Source organism: Rana temporaria, chromosome 7 (assembly GCF_905171775.1).
Source record: "Rana temporaria chromosome 7, aRanTem1.1, whole genome shotgun sequence".
NCBI lineage: Eukaryota > Metazoa > Chordata > Amphibia > Anura > Ranidae > Rana > Rana temporaria.
The window spans coordinates 159,164,808-159,182,762 of NC_053495.1; the positions used below are offsets into that span (position 1 = coordinate 159,164,808).

Below are 17,955 nucleotides of genomic sequence, written 5' to 3' on the forward strand. Positions count from 1 at the left end.
ACTACAATGCCTGATTTTATGGTAAAATAAAAAAAAACTTTTTTTTTTTCGTCGATAGGGTGAACCCCCGCTTTAAAGTATATGTATAAAAGAATCGAGGTGCAGGGAATTAGACTTACTATCAAGTTTTTATTCACCCTCTTTATTTATCCCGGTGGCTGTTGTCACCAAGCAGGAAGTGAAATGGAAACTAAAAATGTACAATTGTTACCAGAATAATGATGGAAGAGAAACCTTTCCAGTGAGGTTGAGCAAACGCAAGAAATTGGAAGGTGTTCGACAGGTGTTCGCCCTGCCCCCACCCCAGGTGCCCTGCAATGCAATCAGGGTGCCGTAAAAATTGGTTGTTAATGAGCAGGGCCGGGAAGGCGGCTGCTGTGTCCTTCACAACTGATGAGTCATCAGCTGTTAATGGGCTTTCCCATTGACAACTGAATAAAAAAAACAAAAACGCTCCGCACTCAATGATAGCCAACCGCCAAATGTCTTCATTGCCGCTTGACAGTTCTTATTTAGGTAAGGGCTGGGCCATCTGACATCATAACCTGGTGATACCACCCCCTTGTGACATCACTGACGCAGCATGCACCTGTCCGTGATGTCACAAAGGAGGGGGGTGCCACCAGGTGACGTTGTCAAGTGGAATGACCCTTATCTATATAAGAACTGTCAAACGGCAGAGGAGGCGGGCGTTTGTCCATGAGTGTGGAGCATTTTTTTTCCCCCGGCACGGCAGGCGTGACTGACAATGGATTTACATCGGTGGACACTGATTTTTATTTTTTAATAAAGGTATTGTCAAAAACTGTATTTTTATTACTTTTTGACAATTTTTTGGTGAATGGTAGGGGTGCTATGTACCCCATACTCATTCGTCCAGATTCTGATAGGTCCCCCTGTCCGCAGACCCCCACAACCCATTTTTATTGTTGCACATTAAGCATCATTGAAATTACTGCTCTTGAAAAAACAATATTCATTTATTTATTTTTGCATTTATATGTGTCCTCCAGGGCAGTATCTGGACCCCCATACATACCCCTTTCATGGCAATTTGCTTGCGTATAGGCCTTCAAAATGGACACTTGATTTCTCATGTTCGGCTCCCATTGACTGCAATGTAGTTCGCTGATCGGGGCAGAACTTTTCCCCTGTTCGGAAGTTTTGCTGTAAACTGAACAGGGGGTGTTCGGCCCATCTCCAGTATTAATACCTAAGAGGATGATCCTCCTCACTTTGGAGAAATGTTATTCACTTCCTCTTGACTCTCCAGGACAGGAGGTATTGTGCTGGTTAGACCAGAAGCCTGTTGGACCTAACACATCATATTGAAGCTATCCTTCATGGTTGAGGATACTGCACCCAAGGTGCACTGAGCTACCCACTGCCAGACTGTGGAACTCAGTGCTGCTGGTGTTTGCCTAATGTTCCTTATTTTTGCAATACACCGTGGTCCATGTTCTCTGTATGCACTGTGACATACTGTAGGTTGCAGTCAAAAAGATATGTTACTGGACGTATCGGAAACCCCAAACCTTTTTACCCTGTGAGCTTGGAGCAAAAAAGGTATCATGAAAAGTGACGTGTGCCCAATATAATTTCAGTCCTCTACGTCAGCCATTGGTTCACTCTAGGGCAGTGGTTCTTAACCTGGGTTCGATCGAACCCAGGGGTTCGGTGAGTGAGTCTTGGGGGTTCGGCGGAGGTCACACAGGGCCACCGGTACAAGGCAGGGGCGGACAGGTGCCCTGGGCGATACCATTTCGTATAGGAGAGGGGCGCAGCCGCAGGTGAAGCTCTGCCACGGCCGCCAGCGTGGCCAGCGGCACTGTACAAATTGTGTGCCGAGTGCAATCCTGCATCCGGGACCGTCACCTCCCGGCTCCCTTTCCTGTCTGCTGCAGCCTGTTTACTCCCCCTAATGAAGGAAGTGACGAGCTAGAGAGGCAAGGACTAGTCTCGAGGAGCCTGCCTGACTAGTGGAATTTGAACCTAGCAGACAGTGTGCTAAAAAAAGACTACTGAACTTGTTTAAAAGTAAGTAGAACCTGTTAAGAGCATATAATTAAATGGCTGGATTGGAGGGGGAGGAGGAGGCTGACTGGGGTGAGGTGACCAGCACTTTATTAATATAAAATGGCAGATAAAAAAAAAAAAATTGTGTTATTTTAAATGAGCCTTCTCTGACTAGCAAAAAAAAATATATATATAAATTGCAGCCTCACTATGCCATCACATGCAGCCTCTGTGCCATCACACGCAGCCACTGTGCCCATCACACGCAGCCACTGTGCCCATCACACGCAGCCACTGTGCCCATCACACAGAAAATCATATTTTATTTTTCCAATTAAGAAGGGTTCGGTGAATGCGCATATGAAGTTGGTGGGGTTCAGTACCTCCAACAAGGTTAAGAACCACTGCTTTAGGGTAATGTCCGCCCTCCCAAGCACTGAGGGTTTTCTTTCCCGCTGGGGGATTTCTACACTAGTGATACAAGATAGGCAGGTTTGAGGAGAAACCAAAGATATAAAATACATACTGTCATACTTTTCAGTCTTTCAGATGTGGAGTTTGGGGTTACTGAAAATAATGAGCTTCACTATATGTCAGAATGAATTTGCCAAAATATATGATTATCATTTTGGGAAATGTAAAAAATAACTGTCGCAATTCATTATACGCATCTGTTTTAAATGTTTTCCGCAAGAGAAAACGATGTAGCGATAATGCTATTGTTTAAACTGTTAAAACTGTTAAACAATGGAAGACCAATGCAGTTATTCTAAACATAAAATATAAAATCGTATAATATAATAACTTATCGTTTTCTATAATTGTATTGCGTGGTGGACCACCTAATTGGCATGTTTCCATGAGCATGTTGGGGACCCACCTCCAACCCACTCTATCTCTGACAGCTCACTCACTGTGCTTGGAAATCTCTTCTGCCCACCTATGGTTGTCACCACACACTGCTCCAGATGGTCACTGTTAGAAATTCTGTATATAGCCCTACAGAACAGAGTGCACAGTCCACACAAGCTTTTCTGCTTAACCACCTACCAATATAGCAATATGCAATATGACAGCGGCAAAGTGGTTTAGTTATCCTGATCAGACATCATATGAATTGATCAGGATAACAAGCTAGCGCACGCCCATGGGGGCACGCCCACGTGATCAGCTGTGGCCAATCACAGCTGATTATCGTGTGAACCAGGAAGTGCCAGTAAGCGTCTTTCCACGGTTCACACTGACAGGGAGAGCCGATCGGTGGCTCTTCCTGTCAGAGGGGGGTCTACGTTGATAATCAGCACATTGATTATCAGTGCTGCCCCCATCAGATGTGCCCATCAGCTTCCAATACGTGCCCAACACCTAGCAGCCTGTGCCCCAGAAAGAATACCTGCCAGTGCCCATAAAAGTGGCAATCAGTGTCCACAGCAGTGCCAATCAGTGCCCATAAAAGTACCAAATCAGTAATGCCTGTCAGTGCCCTTCAGATGCCACTCATTAATGCTTGTCAGTAGCTCCTCATCAGTGCTGCCTACCCAGTGCCACCTATCTGTGGCTATCAGTGCGCCTATCAGTGCCCATCAGTGTCACCTATCAGTGCCATCAGTGCCGCCTATCAATGCCAATCAGTTTTTTTTTCCAAAATTATAGTGCAAAAAATAAAAACCACAGAGGTGATCAAATACCACTAAAAGAAATCTCTATTTTTGGGAAGAAAATTATAAAAATTTAGTTTGGGTACAGTGTTTCATGACCGTGCAATCGTCATTCAAAGTGTGACAGCGATGAAAGCTAAAAATTGTCCTGGGCACAAAGGGGGTAAAGTGTTACCAAACCCACAACAGTAAAATCAGTCTGTATATGCAATAAAGCATGCTCTCCAAACATAAATTGTTTGCATAAAGCCTCTATATATGAGGCAAAAAAAAAAAACTCCTGATAAAAAAAATAAAATAAAATGCAACAGCAATATGTACTAATCCTAAATGAAACGATTGTGGGAATTTACAGTACAAAGAGGGTCCCATGTCTACAGTAGTTTAAAAATGAAAAAAAAAAAAACTCCTATTATCAGTTTATTATAGAACTAAAATTTTCATAAACAGGTCAGAGATTGTAGCCTACCTGACACGGTTTCCTTCAAGACAACTGAGAGAAAGGCTATGCATGGAAATACATTGTATCCTCTCTGACTGAGGAACACCATTTGATCATGTGAGCAGAGGCAAACTTTAAGACAGGCCATACATTATTCATTTTTTTCAATTAACTAGCATGTTAAATGAAAAAAAAAAAGAGCCGATTCCCTAATCCATACATTTAAAGCGGGGGTTCACCCTATCGACGGGAAAAAATTTTTTTTTTTTTATTTTACCTTAAAATCAGGCATTGTAGCGCGAGCTACAGTATGCCTGTCCCGAATTTTTTACCGCCGTACTCACCTTGTAGTCGTCCATCGAAGATTCCGGGGAATGGGCGTGCCTATGGAGACGGAGGATGATTGACGGCCGGCTCTGGCGCGTCACGCTTCTCCGGAAATAGCCGAAATAGGCTTGGTCTTCACGACGCGTGCGCATAGCCTGTGCGCAGGCGCCGTGAAGAGCCGAGACCTACTCCGGCTGTCTTCGGGGAGAGTGACGTGCCAGGGCCGGCCGTCAATCATCCTCCCTCTCCATAGGCACGCCCATTCCCCGCGGGAGCCGGAATCTACGATGGACGACTACAAGGTGAGTACGGGGTTAAAAAAATCGGGACAGGCATTGTAATGCCTCGGCTGTGTGTTGCTTTAGGTACACAGCTTAACATCAAGTATAAACCAAGTCCCAATGAAAGACGCGCTGGTTGTTGAACTGATGCAATCTTTACTGAGATATAATGAACAGGAATGTGTACAATAGTATGATGATATGGGATGAGATGTGATGTGATAGTGGTAAAACTGTGAAACAAACATAGAAAACAAATGTAAGCATGGCTATTTAAGCAACATACATTATACATAGCTAATACAAAAGATAGGCCTAACATGTGCTTTGCCTACTACACTGAAACACACATTATCTATCTGCAATGTCTAGCATCCCTCTACACAAGCTGAACTAGCAAAACCCCTTTACTCACAGGCTTTGGTGTTCGTCAGGTTTGCAAATTGTGATAGCTTTAAGATGTCTTGTGGATCTGGTCACTACAGTAGCTAGAGCTGGAATGAAACAGGAAATGTCCCAGCAAGCCTTAGACATACAGAGAAGACCCGCCTCTAGGCATCAAGAAAATGGAGGGTCTTAAAGAAACAGACACTGCAGAGTGCCAAGCATGTAATATACATTGCAAAGGCAGCACACTCCCCACCTGGCATACCTTCTGTTATGCCACTAACCTTTGGATAGAAGTAAAACTACTTCGGAAATTGGCCTAGCATACACCTTGGGAATGCCCTGTCTAACAATTCTAACTTCAACCTTTCTAACTCTAGCATCACTACTAGGATCAGTCCCCACAATGAGTCCAATAGGCCATTCGTTCCTGTGGGCCTGAGTGTCTTTTAATAAGACAATGTCTCCAACTTGTAAGTTGGGTTTGTCATCTTGCCATTTCTTGCGTGGCTGGAGTGTCACCAGGTATTCCTGTCTCCACCTCTTCCAGAAAATGTCCGCAAGACTTTGAACTTGTCTCCATTGCTTGGTGTACAAGTCCTTGAGGTCAAAGTCTCCTGAGGGAGCTGTCACTGGTTCCATCTTCTGGGTCAGCAGCATTGCGGGTGTCAAGACTGACGGCATCTCCGGATCTGTAGACACTGGAACCAAAGGTCTGGCGTTCATAATGGCCACGACTTCAGCCATTAGTGTAGTCAAAGCTTCATGAGTGAGGCGAGTAGACCCAACCTTCAGGAGCATGGCATCCAGAATACGACGAGCTACTCCAATCATCCTCTCCCAGGCTCCTCCCATATGCGATGCGTGTGGAGGATTAAAAGTCCAAGTGCATCCTTGATCTTGAAGATAGGAACCTGTTTCAGAGTCTGTAGAGATGATCTTCAACTCCTTGCAGGCCCCAATAAAGTTTGTGCCACGGTCTGAACGAATCAATTTCGCTGGTCCTCTGATAGAGAAGAATCTTCTCAAGGCATTGATGAAACTTGAAGTGGATAAAGATTCAATCACTTCAATATGAACTGCTCTAGTACTCAGGCAAGAGAACAGAACAGCCCAACGTTTACTTTCGGCACTGCCTCCTCTGGTCTTGCGAGAAGAGATGTTCCATGGTCCAAAAACGTCTAGACCTACGTGAGTGAACGGAGGATCTGAAGCAAGTCTGTCTGCAGGTAAGTTTGACATCTTCTGAACCTCAAGTTTCCCTCTAATCTTCTTACAGGTAACGCATTTGCTGATCACGCTGGAGACTAGTCTCTTACCTCCTATGATCCACAATCCTGCTGACCGTACTGCTCCTTCAGTGAAGTGTCGTCCTTGATGTGCAACTTGCTCATGATAGTGTCTTACCAGAAGAAGAGCGATGTGATGATTCTTAGGTATGATGAAGGGATGTCTCTCTTGGATAGTCATATCCGCTGCCAACAAACGACCTCCAATTCTTAGTACTCCATTTTCGTCGAGGATAGGGTTCAACTTCTTGAGCGAACTGAGTCGAGAAATCTCTTCCTTTTTCAGAAGGCTTTGAATTTCTTCTTTAAAGACTTCCTGCTGGATGCATTTGATGATCGCGACCTTAGCTTGTTCAAGATGGTCGTTGCTACGCTGATCAGTATTAGTAGCTCTGCAGGAGTATCTAGCTAGACAGATAAGTTTTCCGATTGCACGGGTTAAAGACTTCCAACTGGAAAACCTTTCAAATCTATGGGCGCCTAGACTGTCTCTGGTAACTAAAGTCTTACAAACTGCAACTTGAGGTCTTACCTCTTTGTCTTGATCTGGTTCTATGAGCTGAAAGGTCTCTACCTGAGTAGTCTCTTTGGTTTCTGGCTTACCAAGAAACGATGGACCTACGAACCAGTTAGTTTGCTTGAGTACAGCGGCTGACACCAATCTTGTCCCATGATCAGCTGGGTTCTTGTCTGTGCTGATGTGATGCCACTGATCTGGACTTGTAGACTTTCTGATACGTGTCACTCTGTTGGTCACGTATGTGTAAAATCTTTTTGAAGCGTTGTGAATATATCCTAACACAATCTTGCTGTCTGTATAAAAGTTCACTGCATGGATCTCAATGTCCAGTTCAGTCGTAATCATGTCTGCCATCTCTACCGCTAAGACAGCAGCACAAAGTTCTAGACGTGGGACAGTGTGAGCAGGTCTGGGAGCTAGTTTAGATTTTCCCATGATGAACCCAACATGGCTTTGTCCCTCAGTGTCTATTACCCTAAGGTAAGTTACAGCTGCAATAGCCATAGTGGAAGCGTCAGAGAATACGCATAATTCTCTCCTCTTTGTAGCAGACAAGGAAACAAATACGTACGGTCTTGGAATGTTGAGTTGTTCAAGCTCTAACAATGAGTCTTTCCACAACTTCCACTGCATTTGCTTCTCTTCAGGAAGAAGTACGTCCCAGTCAATTTGTTCTTGCTCAGTAGTGATCTGTCTCAAAGGAGCTTTGCCTTGCATGATGATGGGTGCTACGAATCCCAGGGGGTCATAAAGACTGTTGACTGTAGATAGGACGCCTCTTTTTGTGAATGGTTTCTCTTCTCTGGAGACCCTGAAGGTGAAACTGTCAGTCTTTAGGTCCCAACTAAGCCCAAGACTTCTTTGCAAGGGTGGTGATTCTGTTCCTAGATCTAAGTCTTTGAGGTCTTTAGCACGGTCTTCCATTGGAAATGCTTCCATGACTCTGTAGCTGTTGGAAGCTACCTTGTTTAATCTTATGTTGGATTCTGCCAACATTTCTTTTGTACTTTTCAGGACGTTAATAGCTTCTTCGTTGCTGGAGAAAGAAGCAAGTCCATCGTCCACGTAGAAGTTCTTCATGACGAACTGTTTGGCTTCTTGACCATGTCTTTCACCTTGCTGTGCTGCTCGTTTCAGATTGTAGATAGCTACAGCTGGGGAAGGGCTGTTTCCAAACACATGTACCTTCATCCTGTACGCTGTGATGTCTTTGTTAAAGTCGTTGTCTGCATACCACAGGAACCTTAAGTAGTCTCTGTGATCTTCTCGAACGAAGAAACAGTAGAACATCTGTTGTACATCTGCTGTTACTGCTACGAGTTCTTTTCTGAACCTGATGAGTACTCCAAGGAGTGTGTTGTTCAGGTCAGGTCCGCTGAGAAGGACGTCATTTAATGAGATGCCTTCGTGCTTCGCACTAGAGTCAAATACTACACGTATCTGACCTGGTTTCTGAGGATGATACACCCCAAATATTGGTAAGTACCAGTGTTCTTGGTTCTCTTGTAGTGGTGGTGCCCTTTCTGCCTGCTTGTTGTCAAAAATCTTTTGCATGAAGGCTTGGAAGTGTTTCTTCATATTTGGCTTTCTTTGTAGAGTGCGCTGCAACAAACTGAAGCGTTTCTCTGCTTGTACCCTGTTGTCAGGAAGGCGATGGCGTGGTGACCGGAAGGGTAGAGGGGCTACCCAGCTGCCTGACTTGTCTCTGTAGACTTCTCTGTCCATGATCTCAAGGAAGAGGGTATCTTCCACCGAGGGTGCTGGCTTGTCGTCGTCTCGTGTTCTTTCAAACACCTTACAACCCAGTTCATCTGCATTTCCAGTTGAGGCTAATGCCGCGTACACACCATCACTTTATGTGATGAAAAAAAATGACGTTTTTAAAAACGTCACTTTAATTGACTGTGTGTGTGGGAAAACGTCGTTTTATGTCTTGTAAAAAACGACCCAAAAAAATTGAAACATGCTTCAATTTTATGTGTCGTTTTTCAAAAGTGCACTTTTTACTTCACAGAAATTGACCGTGTGTAGCAAAAAACGTCGTTTTCTAAGACGTTTTTTCATCCACGCATGCCCAGAAGCAAGCTTCAATGCTAAAACGTGGTGGAACGTAACCTCACTTTGCAAGATCATTGTGAGAAAACGATGGTGTGTAGGCAACTTCGTCTTTGAAAATTTAAGTTTCAAAAACGTCGTTTTTTACTTCACAGAAAGTGTCGTTTTTTTTCATCACATAAAGTGATGGTGTGTACGCGGCATAAGTCTTCCATGCACCTCTGTATACTTCGATGATGTTTTGGGTTATCTAATCTCTCTTTAATGTGTAGACTGTTGGTACATGGGCAAAGACAAGATGTACGACCATTCTGCAACAGATGTGTTCTGTAGACATTTACCTTTGCTGGTTTGTGCAGTCCGTCTAGACATACTTCTCCAACGATGACCCATCCGAGATCAAGGCGTTGTGCAAATGGTGCATTGTGTGGCCCATTGTACTGTTCTCTGACTTTGTGCACGCTGAGAATATCTCTCCCGAGTAGAAGGGTGATTGCAGCATCTGGATCTAGGGCTGGTATTTGGTCTGCTATTCGCACCAGATGTGGGTGATGACGAGCAACTTCAGGTGTGGGAATCTCTGACCTGTCGTCTGGTATCTCATCACATTCTATGAGGGTAGGAAGAGTCACCTTTGTCTTTCCATCTAATGACTCGATGATGTAGTTATTTGCTCTTCTCCCTATTGTCTCTACAACTCCAGAACAAGTCTTCAAGGTGTATGGAGTTGGACTTCCTTTGTCACCGAAGAGGTCAAAGAATTCTGTTTTTGCCAGAGATCTGTTACTCTGTTCATCCAAGACTGTGTACATTTTGATTGCCTTCTCTCTGAAACCTGCTGGATACACCTTGACTAAGCATATCTTGGAGCATGATCTTGAGCGGCCCTGCTCTGTACAGATCTCAGTGCACTTTGAGGTTACTGCTGGCATTGTACTCTCGCCTTGCTCCCCACCATGGTCTTCTTGAGTTGCCGGAACTTCTTGTTTCCATGGTGGTGGTCCCGGGTGCAGTGTTGACAAGTGTTTGTCACTGTTACACTCTGCGCATTGTATTGTTTTTGTACAGTCTTTTGCAAGATGCTGAATTGAAGCGCAGCATCTGAAACAAATGCGATTGTCTTTAAGATAAGCTTTGCGCTCTTCTAATGTCTTACTTCTGAAACTGCGACATTTTCTTAGTGGATGAGGCTTGTTGTGGATAGGACATATTTTGTCTGGCTCCTCAACTTTCTTCCTTGTGTTGTCTTCCTGATTGGCTGCAGATTCAGGCGGAACTTCTGTCTTCCTTACAGAAACTGTTGCTCTGCGTTCTTTGTAAAGCCCTGGAGGTTTCTGCTCTACCTTTGGGAAGCTTGCCGTTCTCTTGTTCAGGAAAGCAAAGCTTGGGTCATTGCGTATTTCAGCTTGGTCTTCTATGAATTCAGCGAAGAAGGCGAACGGTGGAAATGCAACTCGATGATCTTTCTTGTATCTTGAAGCTTGAGCTACCCACCTTTCTTGCAAGTTGTAAGGAAGTTTCTCGATTATGGGCTCAACTCCACGTGCTGTATCCAGATATGAGAGACCTGGCAGATATCCACTAGACTTAGCGGCTTCTATTTCTAAGAGTAGGTCTCCCAAACCTCTCAGCTTTTGGTAATCCTTACTTGTTATTCTTGGATAGTTTTCTATCCTTTTCAGCAGAGCATCCTCGATCACTTCAGGTGATCCATAGCATTGTTCTAGTCTCCGCCACACCATTGCAAGTCCTGCTGCTGCGTCATGAACATGTACTGATCTGATCCTTTGGGCTTGCTCAGTGGACTCTGGTCCTAGCCATCTGACGAGCTGGTCAAACTTTTCTTTCTCTGTCATATTTAAGTCTTGGGTACCACTCAGGAAAGATGACTTCCAGGCCCAGTAGTTTTCTGGACGGTCATCGAATTTCATGAGACCAGCGCCTACTATCTCACGGTGCATCAGGAATTTTGCCACTTCTATAGCACTTGTTGCGTCTGGCGAATACTTCTCGGGTGTAAACTCAGGGTATGGCTGCGGCTGGTAAGGCTGATGAGGCGCTTGACTGAATCCACTTTGTTTAGGTGGTTGTTCTCGTCTGTTGTAAGTCTTTCTGCTATAATCCAGACTTGTATTTGCTTGAGGAGGGAGTACGCGAGCATCCGTTTGCACTCTTGGAGGGTTGGCAGATTGGTCTCCGAGCATGCGACCACTTGACTTCCCACTCTGGGATCCTGATTCAGCCTTGCAATGTTGCGTAGTATCAAAGTTGCTTATTGCTAGTGGAGTCAATGAAGACCTAGGTGCGTCATTGGATTGCTGGTCGGTGTACATGGTTGCTTGTGACTGTACGTACTCACGGGTGCGCTGGATTGCGCTATGGGATGACGTCTGGTTTTCTATGCCATCGTACTGAGCTTCGGCAGCCCTTGTGAAAACTTCTGCCTCGGCTAAGGCTGCTGCAGCGTTTTTCTGCTGTTTGAGTAAGTGTAAAGATGCTTCCACTTCTGCTTTCTTTTTGAGTGCTTCGGATTCACTTTTTGCTTTTTCTCTCATCAATTCAGCTTCTTGCTCCGCATAAGAAGCCATGGCGCAAGCTGCCTCTGCTTTTGCTCTTGCCTTAGTCGCTTTGTCGCTAGCCGATGACAGACTGGTGATGCTTGAATGTCTAGAACTAGTACGCTTAGATCTTGCTGAATCTGCGCTAGCTGAAGTCAGATTTGTTTGACTAGATGCTCTAGACAATGTTGTGCATCTAGACTTGATTCTTGGCAAGCTGTGTGTGTCATCCTCCTTATAGGAGCATTGAGGGTTAACTGTCAGAGTGTTGTTCTCTGTGTTCTGCATCTTGATTTAGCTGGCAGAGTGGATAATGATGATGACTGGACACAGGCAGTATCAGTGTTGTAGTGAGTGAGAGAAATTAGTTTCACTTTAGCTTCACTCCACGTGGCTGAAAGGAGTTAATAGTTCTTTTACTGCGGAAAGACGATTCAAAGCTGTTTAGCTGCTTCTGACAACGATTTAAAGCCTTTTTACTGTATTGCCTCGGCTGTGTGTTGCTTTAGGTACACAGCTTAACATCAAGTATAAACCAAGTCCCAATGAAAGACGCGCTGGTTGTTGAACTGATGCAATCTTTACTGAGATATAATGAACAGGAATGTGTACAATAGTATGATGATATGGGATGAGATGTGATGTGATAGTGGTAAAACTGTGAAACAAACATAGAAAACAAATGTAAGCATGGCTATTTAAGCAACATACATTATACATAGCTAATACAAAAGATAGGCCTAACATGTGCTTTGCCTACTACACTGAAACACACATTATCTATCTGCAATGTCTAGCATCCCTCTACACAAGCTGAACTAGCAAAACCCCTTTACTCACAGGCTTTGGTGTTCGTCAGGTTTGCAAATTGTGATAGCTTTAAGATGTCTTGTGGATCTGGTCACTACAGTAGCTAGAGCTGGAATGAAACAGGAAATGTCCCAGCAAGCCTTAGACATACAGAGAAGACCCGTCTCTAGGCATCAAGAAAATGGAGGGTCTTAAAGAAACAGACACTGCAGAGTGCCAAGCATGTAATATACATTGCAAAGGCAGCACAGGCATACTGTAGCTCGCGCTACAATGCCTGTCTCGATGGTAAAATGTGTCGGGGGGGGGGGTGAACTACCGCTTTAATGTGGATGGGGGAATAACTCCCACTGAGTTATGGCATTCTGACAGCATGGAGCACCTTTGTCACAGGAATAGGGAGAAAATGTTCTAATGGGGAAACCTACGGTATTCAGGTGACAACTATCTAAGACAACATTTCCTTCACTTTTGAGAATCAGTATGTGACAGACTCAACCAGGACTTGGGCTTTTGGACGGGACTGCAGAGTAGCCTCTTGCCTACTGACTATGGGTACTGGCATTTCAGGAAGCTACAAGCATTCAGGAAGATCCCCTTTTATATAATACAAGATGGCATTACCACATTTAACAGTCAAGGAAGCCACTCTTACTGGGCCTCCCGTCCCACCGGGAGACCCGATCTACGATCCGCCGCCTCCTGTGCCTAGAGAGAGACTGAAATGAAGCCGCAAGCAGCTTCGATCCAGTCTCTTTAATGTAAACACGGAAGCGACATCACGTCACTTCTGGTTTACTCGGCTGCCAATGGCGCCAGTTTAAAAAAAATACACAATATTCAGAATCGCCGTTTTCGCTGATCTGAATACTTTGAAGTGCAAATGAGGTAAAAGACCCACAATCCCTCCATAAAGAATACCTGTCACCACCTATTACTGTCACAAGGGATGTTTACAAAGTGATCCCCCCTCCTGGGGGATATAAAGTATGTGACTGAGTCAGTGCTGGGACAAGGCCATTTGGTGCCCAGGGCGAAGATGGCAAACTGCGCCCCCCCCCCCGTTTTTAAGAAACGCTGGCATTTGATGGGGCAAACTGGCAGCAAACTGGCGGCAATTGATGGGGCAAACTGGCAGCACACTGGTTGCAATTGATGGGCACACTGGCGGCAATTGATGGGCACACTGGCAGCAATTGATGGGGCAAACTGGCAGCACACTGGCGGTAATTGATGGGGCACACTGGTGGCAATTGATGGGCACACTGGTGGCAATTGATGGGCACACACTGGCAGCAATTGATGGGGCACACTGGAAGCAATTGATGGTTACAGTGGCTGTGTTTGATGGCACAGTGGCTGCATTTGATGGGCACAGTGGCGACAATTGATGGCACAGTGGCTGCGTGTGATGGGCACAGTTTCTGCATGTGATGGGCACAGTGGCTCTGTTTGATGGCACAGTGGCTGCATTTGATGGGCACAGTGGCTACGTGTGTTGGCACAGTGGCTGTGTTTGATGGGCACAGTGGCTGCGTTTGATGGGCACAGTGGCTGCTTTTGATGGGCACAGTGGCGACAATTGATGGCACAGTGGCTGCGTGTGATGTGCACAGTTTCTGCATGTGATGTGCACAGTGGCTGCGTTTGGCGGCACAGTGGCTGCGTTTGGCGGCACAGTGGCTGCGTTTGGCGGCACAGTGGCTGCTTTTGATGGGCAGAGTGGCTGCTTTTGATGGGCAGAGTGGCTGCTTTTGATGGGCAGAGTGGCTGCTTTTGTTGGGCACAGTGGCTGCTTTTGATGGGCACAGTGGCGACAATTGATGGCACAGTGGCTGCGTGTGATGGGCACAGTTTCTGCATGTGATGGGCACAGTGGCTGCGTTTGATGGGCACAGTGGCTGCGTTTGATGGGCACAGTGGCTGCGTTTGATGGGCACAGTGGCTCCGTTTGATGGGCACAGTGGCTGCTTTTGATGGCACAGTGGCTGCGTGTGATGGGCACAGTTTCTGCATGTGATGTGCACAGTGGCTGCGTTTGACGGCACAGTGGCTGCGTTTGGCGGCACAGTGGCTGCGTTTGGCGGCACAGTGGCTGCGTTTGGCGGGCAGAGTGGCTGCGTTTGGCGGGCACAGTGGCTGCGTTTGATGGGCACAGTGGCTGCTTTTGATGGGCAGAGTGGCTGCTTTTGATGGGCAGAGTGGCTGCTTTTGATGGGCACAGTGGCTGCTTTTGATGGGCACAGTGGCTGCGTGTGTTGACACAGTGGCTGCGTGTGTTGGCACAGTGGCGACAATTGATGGCACAGTGGCTGCGTGTAATGGGCACGATTTCTGCATGTGATGGGCACAGTGGCGACAATTGATGGCACAGTGGCGACAATTGATGGCACAGTGGCTACGTGTGATGGGCACAGTTTCTGCATGTGATGGGCACAGTGGCTGCGTGTGTTGGCACAGTGGCTGCGTGTGTTGGCACAGTGGCTGCGTGTGTTGGCACAGTGGCTGCGTGTGATGGGCACAGTGGCTGCGTGTGATGGGCACAGTGGCTGCTTTTGATGGGCATAGTGGCGACAATTGATGGCACAGTGGCTGCGTGTGATGGGCACAGTTTCTGCGTGTGATGGGCACAGTTTCTGCGTGTGATGGGCACAGTGGCTGCGTGTGATGGGCACAGTGGCTGCGTTTGATGGGCACAGTGACTGCGTTTGATGGGCACAGTGGCTGCTTTTGATGGGCACAGTGGCTGCTTTTGATGGGCACAGTGGCTGCTTTCGATGGGTACAGTGGCTGCTTTTGATAGGTTGCATGGCTCATTTAAAATAACACAAAAAAAAAAATTATCTGACATTTTTTATTAATAAGTTCTGGTCACCTCACCTCAGTCAGCCCCTCAAGAGCCCCCCTCCCTTAGCCATTTTATTATCTGCTTACTTTACAGTCCAGAAGTTTGTTTTGTAGCAGACACAGGTTCCAGCTAGAGCCAGGCAGGCTCCTTGTCCTCGTCGGCGGCTCCTCCTCTCTAGCTCCCAGGCTGTGAGTCACATCACAGGCAGCGCCGACACAGCTCCCTGCGCAGCCCTCGGAAGTCCTCCATCTCCCCCCTCGCCTCCGGCCGTGATTGGTGTGACGTCACGCCGCTGGCAGGGAGGGACTAAGACTCCTCCGTAGGGGGAGTAAGCAGACAGGGAAGGGAGCAGGGGAGGGAGGTGGCGGACCCGCATACAGGAGTGGCGAGCGGCGCGTACACGGCAGTCGGCACGCTGGCAATGACACACAGGTCACTTCACCTGCGGCTGCGCCCCCCCTCCTTTACAAAATGGTAGCGCCCAGGGCACTGGACCCTTCTGCCCCTGCCTTGTACCGGCCCTGGACTGAGTTTTAATAAAGAGTTATTCCTTTGGTTTTTACCTCAACACATTGTCTGCGTATGATGCTTGGGCTAAAAGGCTAGTATTAGCTCTCGGTCTGCTCGAAGGGTTTGAAAGGCAGGAGGCACTGTTCGGCAGAAGCACCTAGACGCAATGCCAGGCAGTCCGACACACACAGTATATCCTCATACTTGCTGTTGTGCTTGCTGGACAAGACACGATGTCATAAAAAAGTGAAAGTGTTTTTAATTATTTCCTACTAAAAAAAAAAAGAACTTGGCTTTAGATATTTGTCTACTGTGAAGGCCCTTCACATAGGAAATTTTAGAAATCAAGCAAACCCAAAAATATAAAGAACAGCAATTCAGGAAACCTTACAGAGACAGCAGATTAACATACCAAAATGACCAGTTGCATCTTGCAATGATTCTTAGTGACATGAGTGGAACAAAAAAAAGTAAAAAAAATTAAGTTTAGTTTTCAACTTTTCCCTTTGATTATTTTAAAGTATCTCTAAAATTTGGTAAACCTTCTAAAAACCTGAAATCTTGTATGATAAAACTATTATACATTTAAGTTCCTTTTAAGTCAGCTTAACATGTCAGTTATTGTTAATACGTTCTTGTTGGTTCCCAACCTTACTCCCCAAAAGTTATGGTTTCTATACTCCTCACTAATTATGAGCAACAAGCCTGAAAAATGACATAAAGCTTAGAATATAGAAGATAGTATGTTTGCTGTAAAGTGGTAGTAAACTCTGTAAAAAAAAAAGAAAGAAAAGGCAAATAGCAATGTCCACAGTGCAATAACTAGACCAGTTACAAACCATCTGTCAAATTGTGGCTTTACTAATCTGATGTAGAATAAACTCTGATTGGCTTTTGCTGACTGAACTTTAAAGCCCTGTACACACGATCGGATATCTGATGGAATCTAATCCGATGGATTTTTTCATCGGATATCCGATGAAGATGACTTTCATCAGTCTTGCCTACACACAAACAGTCAAAAATCCGACCTTGCCAAAACGCGGTGACGTAAAACACTACGACGTGCTGAGAAAAATTAAGTTCAATACTTCATGCGTCGACTTGATTCTGAGCATGCGTGGATTTTTGTCCGATGGACTTCCACACAGACGATTGTTTTTTTCTATCTGTTTTTTTATCCATAGGAAAAAATTTAAAACATGTTCTATTTTTTTTCACCGATGGAAAAAAGACCACTGGGGCCCACACACGATCGGTTTGTCCGAAGAAAACAGTCCATCAGTCTGTTTTCAACGGACAAACCGATCGTGTGTACAAGGCTTATTTTTGAAAGTTCAGTTTTTGAAGGCCACTATTCCAGTATAATTTCCAGCAGTTCCAACATTTCCGATAGGGCTCATGACACACACATGGCATTTTGGAGGATGCAGGAATCCATTGACAGCTGTCCTGAGAAAGATATGCATTGCTAACATTGACCTATGAAAATCCTCATTACCTGGCTAAGAAGCTGATCTTATAGATCTGAAGTCACTGTTCCAGAACAAGCATGCAGCCAGTAAGCTCATGCTCATAATATTTATTCCAGGTTAATGACTGAGAAAATATTGAGTCCATAGACAGACAACTAACATTTTTACAAGGTCAACACTGACAAGTCTTGTATTTCCTATGTGTGACATACAGTGACAGATTGTTGGCACATTTATTATGTGTTTTAAGGACCCTCTTCAATTGATTGTCAAGTGAGCCAGCAGAGGAAAAATTGCATGCACAATATGTTCTCCCCTTGTGCATTGACCCTATGTGTTAATGTAAATAGGTTTAATACAAATTTATGTAAAAAGCTTTGTTCCTGCTTTTTCCGTGCACTAAATCCTCATAGCGTGAAGGACCTTTGCTGGGTATGGACTTTCTATGTGTGTACTAAATTGCATCTTCCCATTCTGGATATACATCGGTTAGAATAGGCCCTAAAACATTAGGAAAGATTTATGTCATTTAGAAAACTGGCTTGTGTGAATCTCTAAGGCCGCGTACACACGGTCGGACAAAACCGGTGAGAATGGACCGAGGTTCAGTTTCATCGGTCCAAACCGACGGTGTGTATAGCCCATCGGTCTGTTTTCCTTCGGTCCAAAATTTTAAAACATGCTTCTAAATCGAACCGATGGACCGCTGACCGATCGGTCCAAACCGATGGTTAGAACAGAAAAGCATCGGTTCCCGCGCATGCTCAGAATCAAGTCGA

The 17,955-nt window shown here is 45.4% G+C and overlaps 1 protein-coding gene across 5 annotated transcripts in view; it reads left to right on the plus strand.

The window, feature by feature from the left end:
* CACNA1E (calcium voltage-gated channel subunit alpha1 E) overlaps positions 1–17,955 on the plus strand; it is a 265,360-nt gene that overhangs the window by 35,032 nt on the left and 212,373 nt on the right. The window lies entirely within an intron of this gene.